Raw genomic sequence first — 13,833 nt, forward strand, 5'->3', positions numbered from 1 at the left:
TATGCTCACACACAGTCTCCGCATGGACAAGATGGCATCTCACCTCTACCACCCTGCAGGATCACCCTCTCCCCGGTGGCACCATGAGTTCCTGGAAGGCAGGGATCACAGCTGCAGCCTCTTCACACCCCCACAGCATCTGGTGCGGTGCCTTGCACCCGGTGTGGACTAAGAGGATGTTAGTGAGTGACTATAACTGGTGTTTTCCCATTTGTCTAAAAGAAAACGGAGATGTCAGCTAGAAGCCTCATCTGTTGAAATCTCACATAGATTTAGAAGTCCTCACCCCCTTGGATGAATGACCCACTTGGATGAAAGACTCACTGGGGACCAAAGGGGCTGGTGGTGGGGGCGCCCCAGGAGGGGCCGGCGTGAGTCTCGCAAGTTCTCAGGTGGCCGTGCGCCTCCACCCCGTCCCTTACTCTCTGCTTGGGCTCAGAGGGTCGACTGACCCCCAGCATTTCCATCCCCAGCTCCATATGTGAAGCAGGTGATCCTAGTGGACCTCTGTTCTTCAGAGGAAGGGTGGGGCTCTGCTGCCCAGGGTGCCCCAGAGGGTCCTGTTGCTTGGAGATACTGAGCCTCCACTCTCCGTGACACCCATGGCACTGACCCAGAACCATGTAATCGGAGCACCAGAAAGCTGTGAACCCAACAAGGTGGCTTTGATCCCCCGTGATGAAAGTGCTCTTGCCACACTTTGCTTAGGTGATACGCCCAGGCCTGCCCTAGAGGGTATCCTAGGAGAAATGGCCCAGAGACTCTAATTGTGCGTCTGCTCAGAAACGTCGCTCACTGCGTTACCCCACAATTCTCCACAGAGATCACAGAGGGTCCCCCGGGCCCCACAGCCAGGAGCATCTTCCTTCCACCAAAAACGCGTGAGCACGACCAGCTCCTGGGCAAGGACACCTCTTGCTTACAGGCTCCTGTGGCACAGATTCCAGTGAACTAACCATCTTCTTTTCCCCTTTTTCTAATATCTTTACCTACTTTTACTTATATGCCTTTTTTTTTTACATTTCTTATTTATTTATGGAAATATAACAGGACTTGGGAATTAATTAATACAATATGATCACTTAATTTAGTATTTCAAAGTGAGGCAATTAGCTTAGGGCATTGTTTGAAATAACCACAATGCACGTACCTATTCAATCATTTGTGTAAACAGTATATTAAGGTAAATGGCATGCACGTGAAAACTGATTTATCTTAGCTCCCTGGAAACTATCAGAACAAAGTTCTTGAATTGTGAGCAAGAAGGGATGGGCAGAAAAGGCACCCCAATTACGAAGCCTTTGCAGATGAGAAGCGTCAGAGGCTGTATTCCAACAAGAACAGCAGGCAAGAGACACGCAGCAAACCACGGGGCAGGCAGAGCCCCGGCAGAGCAAGCACAAGCATGTTCCAGGGCTGGGCAGGGACCGCAACCGTTTCTAGAATCGTCGCAAAGCCATCGCTGAGACACACACTCAGGTTTGCAGAATACTGGCTACAGTAAACACCAACTGCATCCGCTCAAGCGGCTGCCAGCTGACCCCACCCAGACAAAAGGAACGGGCGTCAGTCTCACAGCAGCTCCCTGGGAACACACCCGGGAAGCCCAGGAGGAGAACGCGGCCTCCTGGGGGTGTCCCAGGCACTGAACCCAGAGCCTAGAAACAGCAACCTTGCAGGGCTCAGGGCGCGCTTTCCAGGGAGAACCGGGTCACATCTAGGGCCCCACAGGCTGTACCCAACGCGGGTCCTGAGTCCAGCAGCCAGGGAGGGAGTGCAGCCGCCTCTGATGAAACAATGGCACCCTGCTGTGTTTCTTCAAGCTGGTCTGTCACTCACGCCCTCCCTGCAGCCAAACAAGGTGAGGCCCAGAGGCTGCGGTCACCCGGGTGGCTAGTGAGGACCAAGCAGCACCAGTGACCCCTCGTGGCTGCCTCCCTGCAGTGCCGGTTCTTCATCGGAGACATGGCTCGGGAGGCCTGCTCTGGCTCAGGCATTAAGATGCCAGTGGCAGACTCAGTCGGCCACAGGGAGGGGCCAGGACTGCTGCCCAGTACAGCAGGAGAATTAACGCACACTTGTACACATGTGTGCACAATGCACAAGCAACCACCTACACAGACACACATTCACACCATGCAGACACCATGTATGCAGACACATGCACATATGCAGACACACAACCACATAATGCATGCACACATTCTCACATATACACACATCCTCACATATGCCCTCACATGCACACGTTCTCACACACATGCACATGCTCACGTTCTCATGCACACACATCCACATTCTCACACACATCCACATTCTCACACACATGCACACGTTTTCACACATGCACATGCTCATTCTCCCATGCAGATGTACACATGCTCACACATGTACACATCCTCACATGCTTTCACATGCACACATTCTTACGCACATGCACACACATGCATTCTCACATGCACGTTTTCACACACATGCACACATATGCACACGTTCTCACAAATGCACGTTCTTACATGCACATGCTCACATTCTCACATGCACACACATCCATTCTCACACATGCACACACATGCACACGTTTTCACACATGCACATGCTCATTCTCACATGCACACACGTTCATTCTCATAGATGTACACACTCACATGCACACGTTTTCACACATGCACTTGCTCATTCTCACATGCACACACATACACATTCACACATGCACATGCTCACACATGCACACATGCACACGTTCTCACACATGCACACACATACACATTCATGCACACACATGCACACATTCTCAAGCACACGTTCTCACACACTCACATGCACAAGTTCTTGCACACGCACATTCTCACACACATGCACGTGTACACACTATGTTCTCACATGTACACGTTCTTACATTCTCACATGCACAAGTTCTCGCACACGCACATTCTCACACACATGCACATGTACACACTATATGTTCTCACATGCTCACACATGTACATGCTCTCATGCACACACTCACTACTCACACTCAGAATAGCAGAAGGAGCCCTCACCAGCCTGGGACCGCCATGCTCCAGGTGTCCTGCTATACCAGGCTAGGTCACCCTTTCATTCTTTCCTGCCTCCCCTTCTGGGGTCCCTCAGGACCCTGCCTTTCTCCCACTGTCCCCCTCCAGGTGGAGGCTGCCTTACCAAAGTACCTTCAATCTGTAAATCCCGGTGCCCTGGGACGCTGAAGCTGCCTCTGAAGTTCCCTCCCTGCAGGGAGCTGGCAGCGTTGCTAGGGTTCCCTCCGTCCCACTGGGCTTCTCACAGCAGCACCACAGACGGAGGAGCCCACTGCTCCGTCAGGGTCCCCAGGGGTGTGGCCACAAGAATAAAATCTCCCCAGCTATTTTTGGAGAAGGGAAAAGTAATGACAGCTCAGAATCACTGCCCTGTTGAAAGGAATTCTCCAGAGGGAGAAAAAGCCCTTTATCTGAACTGATCAAGCACCCGCCATGTGCATTTCTGCAAGAAAGCTGTAAAAGTGCTCCTATTCTCAGGGAGTAGAAACTGCTGTCATGGCACCCAGTCGAAACTGTTGCAAAAATTCCAGGAGGCCAAAGGTGAATCCTGAGAGACAGCAATGGCTTCTGAGGCCCAAGGAAGCAGGCACTGGCTCACCACACACCCAGGTCAGATTTAAGGAGCCGTTGGATCTGTGGGCTGTGTCCAAGGCAGGACTGCTGTGAAGTCTGAGCAGCTTAGTCCATAATGAAACCCGAAGATAAGCCGAGACCCTATATCGCTGGAAATTCCTTTATTTTCAAGGATTTTGTTACAGTTCAGAGCAGCCACTGACAGGCAGCAGAAGGCAGGGGACAGAGTGACAGTGCCTGGGAGTGGCCAGCACAGCCTATGTGTCTGCAGAGCAGCGTGAGGCTCTGACTGCGGGAGGAGCCCCGCGTCTGGGCAGCACCTGCTCCCACAGCAGGAGCCTCACTGTCCGGAGAGGCCAGCTTCCCTTGTGTGAGGAGCGGGGCCTCCATTCCTCCCACCACCCAGGGATCCCAGTGAGGCCTGGGACGGTAAATCCAGGAGATCCCAGCTTCCCTTGTGTGACAAGCAGGGCCTCCATTCCTCCCACCACCCGGGGATCCCAGTGAGGCCTGGGACGGTAAATCCAGCAGCGCACAGCCCACTGCCCCGAGGGAGGCAGCACACGACAGAAGCCACAGGTGTCTGAGGGCGTCAGCCGGCAGTACTGAGGAGCCCAGGCACACGCTGGCCAGGCAGGGCAGGGGGAAGCGTGGTGGGTGGGAGGTCCTTCTGGGAGGTGAGGAGCAGGCTAGGAGGGGAGGACAGTGAAGACAGTGCCGAGAACACAGCCAGTCATGCCTCCCTCACTGAGCACCAGCGCACCCAGCACTTCCCAGCCTTTTACCTTTAAGGACGCCTTAAACCCCCACCCCAAGCCCACGAGTCTCCTCCTCTGTGCAACAGGGCTGTGTGCTGAAACCAGACCCGGGTGCTGGTGTGAGCAGGTGGATGGCGGAGAGGCGAGGAGGTGGAGCCTCGTGGGGGATCAGCTCCCTTACAGAGGCCCCAAGGACTGCTCACCCTCCGGCCACATGAGGACACGTGAGGTACCGTGGATGAGCCAGGAGGGGCCTCGCCAGACACCAGACCTCAACCCTGCCAGGGTGGTGACCTTAGATTCCAGCCTCCAGAACTGTGAGAAATCAACGTCTGCTGTTTCTAAGCCCCCAGGAGGTGGTACTTTGAGCAGCCTTCATGGACTGAGACACTGCGTATTATTATCCCATTGACACCATGTGGAAATTAAGGCACAGGGAGGTTAAGGAACTTGCTCAGAGTTGGCCTGGGAGTCGCACCCCAAGATCTGTCCACATGGTCCCACTTCACCGCTCGAGGCTGTGTCCTCTACGGAGCCTCACTTTCACTTTAGATTGTGGATGCCAGCGTCTGACTGAGAAAATGCGGTCACCATAGCTACGTGGAGTGACTGGCAGAGTGTCCTATTCTGCAATCAACTCACAAAATCCTCAGGTCCTTGTATGGCAACTCTCACCGTAAGACCCAACGCCCGCAGACGTCACTCACACCCACACTCTCACCATAAGAGCTGACGCCTGCAGACGTCACTCACACACACTGTCAACTCAGCTAATCTTTATGATAACCCTTAGTGGCATAAACTGTCATGGTCCCCATTCCATAATGAGAAACTAGAGCCCAGAGAGGTTGGGTGCCTTTCTGGAGCCCAGAGGAATGGGCAGCTGCAGAAAAGTCTGACTGACACTTAGCACCCATGAGGGAGGTAAGGAAACAGGATCAACCATTCCCCACCACCGGGAGCTCAGGAAACCTCATCATCGTGGTCACTTGAACCAAGATCCAGGAAAAATTAAGTCCTCGGGGGCTTGAAAAGGGAAGGAGAAAGGCAGCGTGGACGAGTGCTGGGTTCTTTACAGCCAGCACATGCCGATGGCCAGCTCTGCATGGACTTAAGCACCACAGGTGAGTCGTTCTCTCCCACGTGTGCCCTACAAGAGCAACCATGATGCGACCCAGACACGGGAGAGTCAGAGGCCTCCATGTTCCTCAGTCCCTGAATGTGGTCTGCGGCTGGACACCACATGCCGCCCAGTGCTCTCTGCAGAAGAGGCAGCATCTCTAGACAGAGGGCCGCGCCCCCGCTGTGGGAATGAGCCGGGAATGATACCCCTATGTGGAGCCACTGATTCTGGGCTATCTGCTCCAGCTGGGAGCTCACCCTGATGGAAGCAGAGAACCACAGAGCGAGTCACTCAGCTCAGGCCAGGTGCTGCTGGCAACGACCTTGTAGGTTCATCCACAAATGCTCGGCAGTGACCAGCTCAGCTCGTGGCTGAGAACCACGAAGAGGGACAGGAACCGTCTCCCTGCTCAGCCACCTTCATATCTCCCAGTGAGACAGACTCAGAGGCGGAGTGGCCAGTACCAACCACATATCACCGACACTCCATCTGGAGCAGGACTGGGAACAGGAGAATCCTGGTCTTAAGAAACTGGCAACTAGGTAAAGTCAAGATACATAGGTGTTTTTTTAAAAAGCGGGGGTGGGGACAATTTAAAAAGCAATTCAGAATAAAAATAAAAGAATGTAACCATCACCTGGTCAACATGGAGACACCCCATCTCTACTAAAAATACAAAAAAATTACCTGGGTGTGGTGGCGGGTGCCTGTAATCCCAGCTACTCGGGAGGCTGAGGCAGGAGAATGGCTTGAACCTGGGAGGCAGAGGTCGCAGTGAGCCGAGATCGGGCCACTGCACTCCAGCCTGGGCGACAAGAGTGAAACTTCATCTCAAAAAGAAAGAATGTAACTATCAAAATTAAAACCTTTGTGCATCTAAGGACACCATTAGCAGCATGAAAAGGCAGCCAGGGAATGGGGAAATATTTGCCCTCATCTATCTGATAAGGTATTTGTATCCAAAATACATAAAGAACCACAACTCGACAACAACAACGACAAAAACCTGATTAAAAACGGGTAAGGGACCTGAGTAGACTTTTCTCCAGAGAAGATGTACAAACAGCTGAAAGCACAGGGAAGGCGCCCAGCATCACCAGCATCAAGGAAACCCAAATCAAAACCACAGTGAGACCTACTGCCCGCTCAGCAGGACGTCTACTATCAAAAAACGAAACGAAACAAAACCGAAAACAAGCCGTGTGGGTGAGGACGTGGAGAAACTGGGGCCCTGTGCTCTGCCAGGGGGAATGTAACGCGGTGCAGTCGCCGTGGAAAGCACGAGGGGAAAGTTCAACGTGGAATTAGATGATCTGACAGCCCCACTTCTGGTTTTACACCCGACACCTGCAAGCAGGGCTTGCCCAGAGTCTCGGGCAGCCAGGCTTGTGGCACACGGGCTGTCGCGGCTGCTCCCGGTGGAATCACAGCTACAATCGAGCTCAGGTGAAGGCTTCCATGGAGGGTCTAGACTGCATTTCCAGGCACCAGGATGAGTTTAAATTTAGCTCCCAAAGACGACCAGTGAACACACCAATGAACACACACTTCACACTGCCACACCCCAAGATAAGACCCAGAAATTCACATTCAGGGAAAGACAGCCCCTCTTACATGCCACCCAGAACCCCACACGAAAGGGTCAGACCCCAGCACCTTCCAAAAACACAAAATGTCCCCTGCCGAGGAGCCAGCACCTGGGCCCTTAGAAGCCGTGACAACCAGCAGCGAAGCACAGGGCCTCACCCAAGATGGACGCAGGACAGCACAGACGGGGGAAGCTCCAGCAACCCCTCACTGGCCCCGAGAAGCCACCAGCCAGGCCAGGCTGGGGAAGCGCTGGCTTCAGCAGGAACAAGGCCGTTTAGTAATTAGAAGCAACATGGGGCGGGGCTGAGCCAATCAGGAACTGCGTCTGATGGGGAGCACTGGCCCGTCGCAGTCAAGGGGGGCTGTTTCAAGTTTAGGCCTCCAGAAGAGGCAGCTCCTCGACCAAACTGAAGACACATAATTTACCGTTAAATTAACACTTGCAACACCTTGCACCCAGGTCTTGAATGCTAATTATACTTGCCAGCATTTAATACAAGAAACTCTGGAGTCTGGGCTGAAATGCCACACAGGAATTTGGAATTGCATAAAACATGTAAAACCAGACTTTTTCTAGCCCAAGAATAAGTGAGATGTAAAAATCAAAGAGGCCCCACACGTAACTCACCAAGAAAGAACAAGCGAGGCTGTGTTGCTGGAGGTGGTCGCTCTCCCCGATCTCGGTCCTGACAAAAATGACAGTCTGACGGTGCACGATTTGGAATGTGCAGGAACAGACCCCAGCACCTTTCATCGGTGGGTTTAGGAGAGGGGGCCCAGGGGACCCTGGCACTCCTCTGATGAGAAATCAGGCACCGGCTCGTGCAGCTGCTTCCCTGGAAATCACTGCTTCCCTGTTGGTTTGCACCTGTGCCCTGTCAGTAAGTGAATCGTGCTGTGTGAGGTGAGAACCCAGAAGCTGATGGACGATACCTAAAACAGAGCTTTAGGCAGAAGACAGCTTGGACCCAAGGCCTCAGTCAGGCCATGGAGGGAAAATATGGTGTGGGCACCCAGGACTGCAGTGGGCGGGAGAAATTCTGGAGGATAAAATGTTGGCGACACTCATGTCCCCGGCCCCAGTGCTCCATCTCTGAGGGTGGACCCCGCTGCCTGGGAGCAGTCCTGGCAGGACCCCCACAGTCCATGTGACTGATGGCCTAGCCCTATGTCTGCTCAACCCTGATGGCATAAACACCCCTCCCAGCAGAGCCTTGAAACTAGAGAAGTCATCTGAGTGACTAGACATTAACAAGGAGAGAAAACCTAACAGCCCATCTCCTGGCCAACAGGAAGACAGGTTTTTTGTCTTACTTTGGGTTTTTTGTCTTAATTTGGGTTTTTGTGAGCTACTCTGGTAACCAGAGCTTGGTCTGGAGACAGCGTGTTCTTATAGGAGGCCACAGAGGGTTTTCTGAAGAGTAAGCTTTGGAGGGTCAGGAGGACTTGTATTTTCGAGTGGGATGGAGCAAGAGAAAGAACAAAGACAAAGGCCACTGGCTTTGGAGCCCCAGGTAGAAGGAGACAGGGTCTTCCACCCCCACGGAAAATCCTCCTGAAGCTACGAGCTGCAGCCAAAGCTGGTGTGGCAGCAGCGGTCATCCAGAGCTTTCCAGTTCCGCCCACTCATCCCAGGTAGGGAAACTGAGGCTGAGGAAGCAAAATGACTTGGTCACACACATTTTATAATCTACAATTGTATATATTTATGGGTGTCCATTTTCACAATGCTATAAAGAACTACCAAAGACTAGGTAATTTATGACGAAAAGAGATTTAATTGACTCAAAGTTCCACAGGGCTGGGGAGGCCTCAAGAAACTAGTCATGGCAGAAGGTGAAGGAGAAGCAAGCACCTTCTTCACGAGGTGGCAGGAGTGGGGGTGGGGGGAATGCTACACTTTTAAACCATCAGCTCTCGTGAGAACTCCCTCACTATCACGAGAACAGCAGGGTGGAAACCACCTGCATGATCCAGTCACCTCCCACCAGGTCCCTACCCAACACTGGGGATTACAACTCCAGGTGAGATTTGGGTGGGGACACACAGCTAAACCCTATCAATGGGTACAAGGCAATGTTACAATTTATGAATACAATGTGGAATAATTACATCAAGCTAGTTAACATATCCATCACTTCAAATACTTAACATTTTTGTGATAAAAACATTTGGAATTTGTTCTCTCAGCAGTTTTGAGATGTATGATCATCTATTATCTTCATCACACTGTACAATCGAACTCAAAAAATTGCTCCTGAGATTTGTACCCTCCAACTGCCATCTCCCCATTCCCTCCACCCCTGGCCTCTGGCGACCTCAGTTCTACTCTCTGCTACTGTGAGTTCGTTTTCAGTTCCACATATGAGTAAGATCATGCGGTATTTGTCTTTCTGTGCCTGCCTTATTTCACTTAGCATAATACTCTCCAATTCCATCCATGATGTTGGAAATCACAGAATTCCTTTTTTAAGACTGAATAGTCTCCCACTGTGTCTTTATCCATCCATCTGTCAATGGACACTGAGGTTGATTCTATGTCATGGCCATTGTGGACCGTGCTGCAGTAAACATGACGGTGCAGAGCTCTCTTCAACACGCTGATTTTACTTCCTTTGGATAAATACCTCATAGTGGGACTGCTAGATGATATGGTAGTTTCAGTTGTTTGACAGGCCTCCATACAGTTCTCCATAATGACTGTACAGATTTATATTCCCACCAATAGTGTGCAAGAGTTCCCTTTTGCCACTTCCTCACCAACACTTGCTGTCTTTTTAATAATAGCCATTCTAACAGGTATGATGTGATATCCCCATTGTGGTTTTGATTTGCATTTCCCTAATGGTTAGCATGGTTGAGCATCTTTTCACATACCTGTCAACCATTTTTATGTCTTCTTTTGAGAAATGTCTACTCAGGTTCTTTACCTTTTAATTGGGTTTTTCATTTTCATGCTATTGAGTGGTTTGAGCTTATTATATATTTTGGATATGAAGCCCTTATTGGATGTACGGCTTGCAAATATTTTCTCCCAATCCTTAGGTCATATGTGCACTCTGCTAACTGTTTTGTTTGCTGTGTAGAGCTTTGTATTTGACATAATCCCATTTATTTTTGCTTTTGTTGCCTGTGCTTTGGGGATCAAATCAAAAAAATTGTTGCCCAGGATAATGTTATGTAGTTTTGCTCTATGATTTCTTCTAGTATTTTTACAGTTTCAGGTCTTAAATTTAAGTCTTTAATCCATTTTGAGTTTTTGTATATGGTGAGAGATAAGGTCTAATTTCATTCTTCTGCATGTGGATATCCAGTTTTTCTGGCACCATTTATCGAAGACACTGTCCTTTTCCCATTATGTATTCTTGCCATTTTTGCTGAAAATCAATTGAGCATAAATGCATGGATTCATTTCTGGGCTCTCTATTCTGTTCCATTAGTTGATGTGTCTATTTTGTTTTGTTGTTGCCAGTACCACATTGTTTTGGTTATTATAGTTTCATAGTATAGTTTGAAATCAGGTGGTGTGATGCCTCCAGCTTTGTTCCTTTGGCTCATGATTGTCTTGGCTATTCAGGGTTATATGTGGTTCCATATGAATTTTAGGATTGCTTTTCTATTTCTATTTAAAAAAAAGCCATTGGAATTTTGATAGGGGTTGCATTGAATCTACAGATTGCTCTAGGTAGTAAGGACATTTTAACAATATTAGTTCTTTCAATCAATGAACATGGGATACCTTCTATTTATTTGTCTTGTCTTCCATTTCTTTCACCATCTCATAGTTTTCAGTGTACAGGTCTCACTGTCTGGGTTAAATTAATTCCTATCTATTGCAGTCACACATTTTTTCAGTGGTAGCACTCACCTTCTTGAGTGAACCATGGAGGTTGTGGCATTTGCCTGTCAAGGGCCTTCCCTTCCTGGGGGGTGCGCCCCTCTGCTATTGTGGTATCCTAGGATGGTTGTCAATCCCTAAACCTGCTCCCTTGCAGCCCAGGAGCCACAAGAACATTCCATTCCCTGCCCAGTCACTGGTCAGGTGCAGGCCCTGACCCATTCCAAACCAGAGCCCCCTCCCTCATGCTTTTCTCTGGTGGAAGATTTTTTCATGCAGATTGGTTGCTAAGCCCTGTGAACAGTAGTGAACAGGCAGACAAGCAGCCATCCCAACACCACACGAAGAGAGATAAACTGGAGACAAAAGCAGCTGGGAGATGCTGCAGATCCTGGCAACTGTGCCAGAGCCACCCTGGGTTCCCCATTCACAGCCCCAGAGCCACCCTGGGGTCCCCATTCACAGTCCAGTATGCCCCATGTGAGTCTCTGTTGGCTGCCATCACGTGCAGTCCTGAGTGCTGAGCTGGGCCAGGCCCCCAACACCTGGGGTCCTTCCCTCCGTCACAGAGTTTTCATGCTCAATTGTGAGGTATGGTGATGGCCACAGGCCCGAATCCTAACCACCACAGCACAAGACTTCTCAAAGAGACCGTCAGTGTGTCTCCTGCCCCAACAAGGTGAACCGTTCTGGGAGGCTAATCCCCACTCACTCATTCTATCTCCCATCCTGGAGCCTCCTGCACAGACTCCATCATCACCCTCCCTCAGAAGGAGGCAGTGCTGAGGGTGGCCCACCTCACTGCACCCCTAGGTGGTTCCTGAGGGCAGTGCTGAGGATGGCCCAGCTCACTGCACCCCTGGGTGGTCCCTGAGGGCAGTGCTGAGGATGGCCCAGCTCACTGTGCCCCTGGGTGGTCCCTGAGGGCAGTGCTGAGGATGGCCCAGCTCACTGTGCCCCTGGGTGGTCCCTGAGGGCAGTGCTGAGGATGGCCTAGCTCACTGCGCCCCTGGGTGGTCCCTGAGGGCAGTGCTGAAGATGGCCCAGCTCACTGTGCCCCTGGGTGGTCCCTGAGGGCCCCCAGGGCCACATGAGGCCCACTCCCTTCCTGACGTCCAAGAACAAGGGCGTTACTAGGGCTCAGGTGCTCCCCTTTGCAGACTAGGTCACAGGATACAGCACGGATTCCTTCCTGCAAAAGGTGCTCAGTAAAGTGGATCGCAGCATCCTGTGTCTCCCCTAAAACATCCTCAAACAGAAGGGCTGCACCGGGATGTATGGGATGTCCACCAGGACGTGGGTAAAAAGAAGGCCCTGGCGTGTTCATCTGGTTGCTACTCGAAAGCCCCACAGATAGAGGCTCCGTTGAGCATCATCCCTGAGGCCCTTAGAGTCGCCACCCGAGGAGAGATGCTCGACCTCAGCTGGCACTTCCATCTCCGCTCCCTCTGGCAGGAACAAACTCCACTGAAATGGGCAGCACTTTCCCAAGCAGGGGCAGGACTGGCTGGTGCCCATGTTCCCAGGAAACATGCACAGGGTACCTGCTTCACCCAGGAAGTGCAGGGAGGTTGGGATGAAACCGTAGAGGGATGGAGAGGCTGCTCAGGAGATGCTGAGTGCAGGCCTGCTTCTGGTGTCTGGACTGCCATCTGCACCCAGAATCTGCCCGTCAATTTTGTCTTCAATGATTTTGAAACTCCTGGGGGTGAGGGAGCTGGAGACAAATAGTGACTTACAGTCCCAGAACACGTTTGTCCCCATCACCCCATTGGATCTCAGGGCTGCCCGTGAGCCAGGCTGTGCAGGAAGGAAGGTGCCCCAGGGACAGGAGAGCCCCTGCCTCCTGCTGGCCACTGGATCCATGTCCAGTGGATTGGTCGCTCCTCACCGGCCAGGCCAGTGCCTCGCCTCACCTCACCCAGCCCCACAGTTCAGATGAGGAAACTGAGGCACAGAAGGACCAAGCAGCTGGATTCTAGGCTATCAACAAAATGCCAAAGGCAGAAAAAAACCTGATTTTCCAAAAGGGAAAAAAAATGTTGGACTACAAACCAATTTGTATGCTGTTTACCAAAGCACATTCTCTCTCCCAGCATTTCCGAATCCCACCCCGGCACACCTGTGGCCCATTCAGGTGCCAGTTCCGTCAACTGCCTGGAAATCCCTGCAGAGAACAACGGTGCACCTGAGCCCCTTCCAGAGCCCACAGTTACCCCATTACGAAATGAAAAGCTGCTTTGGGGAACACTGTGTTGATGTGTCAGCATCACACTGTCATGGGGGAGGCAGAAGGACCTCACCGAGAGCATCTCTCGCCACCTCGAGGGCACGGGTGAGGTGCAGGAGGAATCGTGCTACCACCTCCACTCACCCCCAGGGGTTCTGCCCCTGCAGAAGGAGCGTCGAGGAGGGGGACTCACCCGCTGGCACCATTGGCCACTGCACACTATTCCCCAGCTCCCTCCTACTGCACCCCACGAGCCACCCTCAGTTGGGCCTGGTCCCTGAGTCCCTTTTGGGTCCCTAATTGTTGGGCACACTAAGCCCAGGGCTCCCTGCAGGCCTGCAGCTGTCTGGGGCGACTCGTACACTGTACCTGCTTTCCTTCGTTGCTCACACAGCAGCCGACAGTCACTCAAAACTCCCATTTGTGAAAGTAAGTGGCCTTTTAAGGAATGCTAAAACATTATGGGCACTTTAGCCCCGCGTTTCTTACTACACGAAACATGGTTACCTACGAGTGAAATGGCAGAAGGAACGACCTTATTAATGCCTCATCCTTCTCCAGGGCAAGAGAGTGCAACTCAACAACTCCATGTGAACACCTGCCCTGGCATGCGGGCAGCCGGGCCAGTCCACAGCCAGTCACAGCCCCACGGGAGGAGCCTT

The 13,833-nt window shown here is 51.7% G+C and overlaps 1 protein-coding gene across 4 annotated transcripts in view; it reads right to left on the bottom strand.

Annotated features, from left to right (window-relative positions):
- Positions 1-13,833, bottom strand: part of PTPRN2 (protein tyrosine phosphatase receptor type N2) — a 998,301-nt gene that overhangs the window by 761,110 nt on the left and 223,358 nt on the right. Inside the window, exon 1 of one of the 4 annotated variants that reach the window (XM_030826349.1) lies at positions 44-63. The exons of the other annotated variants lie outside the window; for them this stretch is intronic. The gene's annotated coding sequence lies outside the window, so the exon portion shown is untranslated. Of the gene's footprint in view, positions 1-43; positions 64-13,833 lie in introns of those variants that run through there. 4 annotated transcript variants of the gene reach the window in all.

The sequence above is a fragment of the Nomascus leucogenys genome, chromosome 13 (assembly GCF_006542625.1).
Source record: "Nomascus leucogenys isolate Asia chromosome 13, Asia_NLE_v1, whole genome shotgun sequence".
Classification (NCBI taxonomy): Eukaryota; Metazoa; Chordata; class Mammalia; order Primates; family Hylobatidae; genus Nomascus; species Nomascus leucogenys.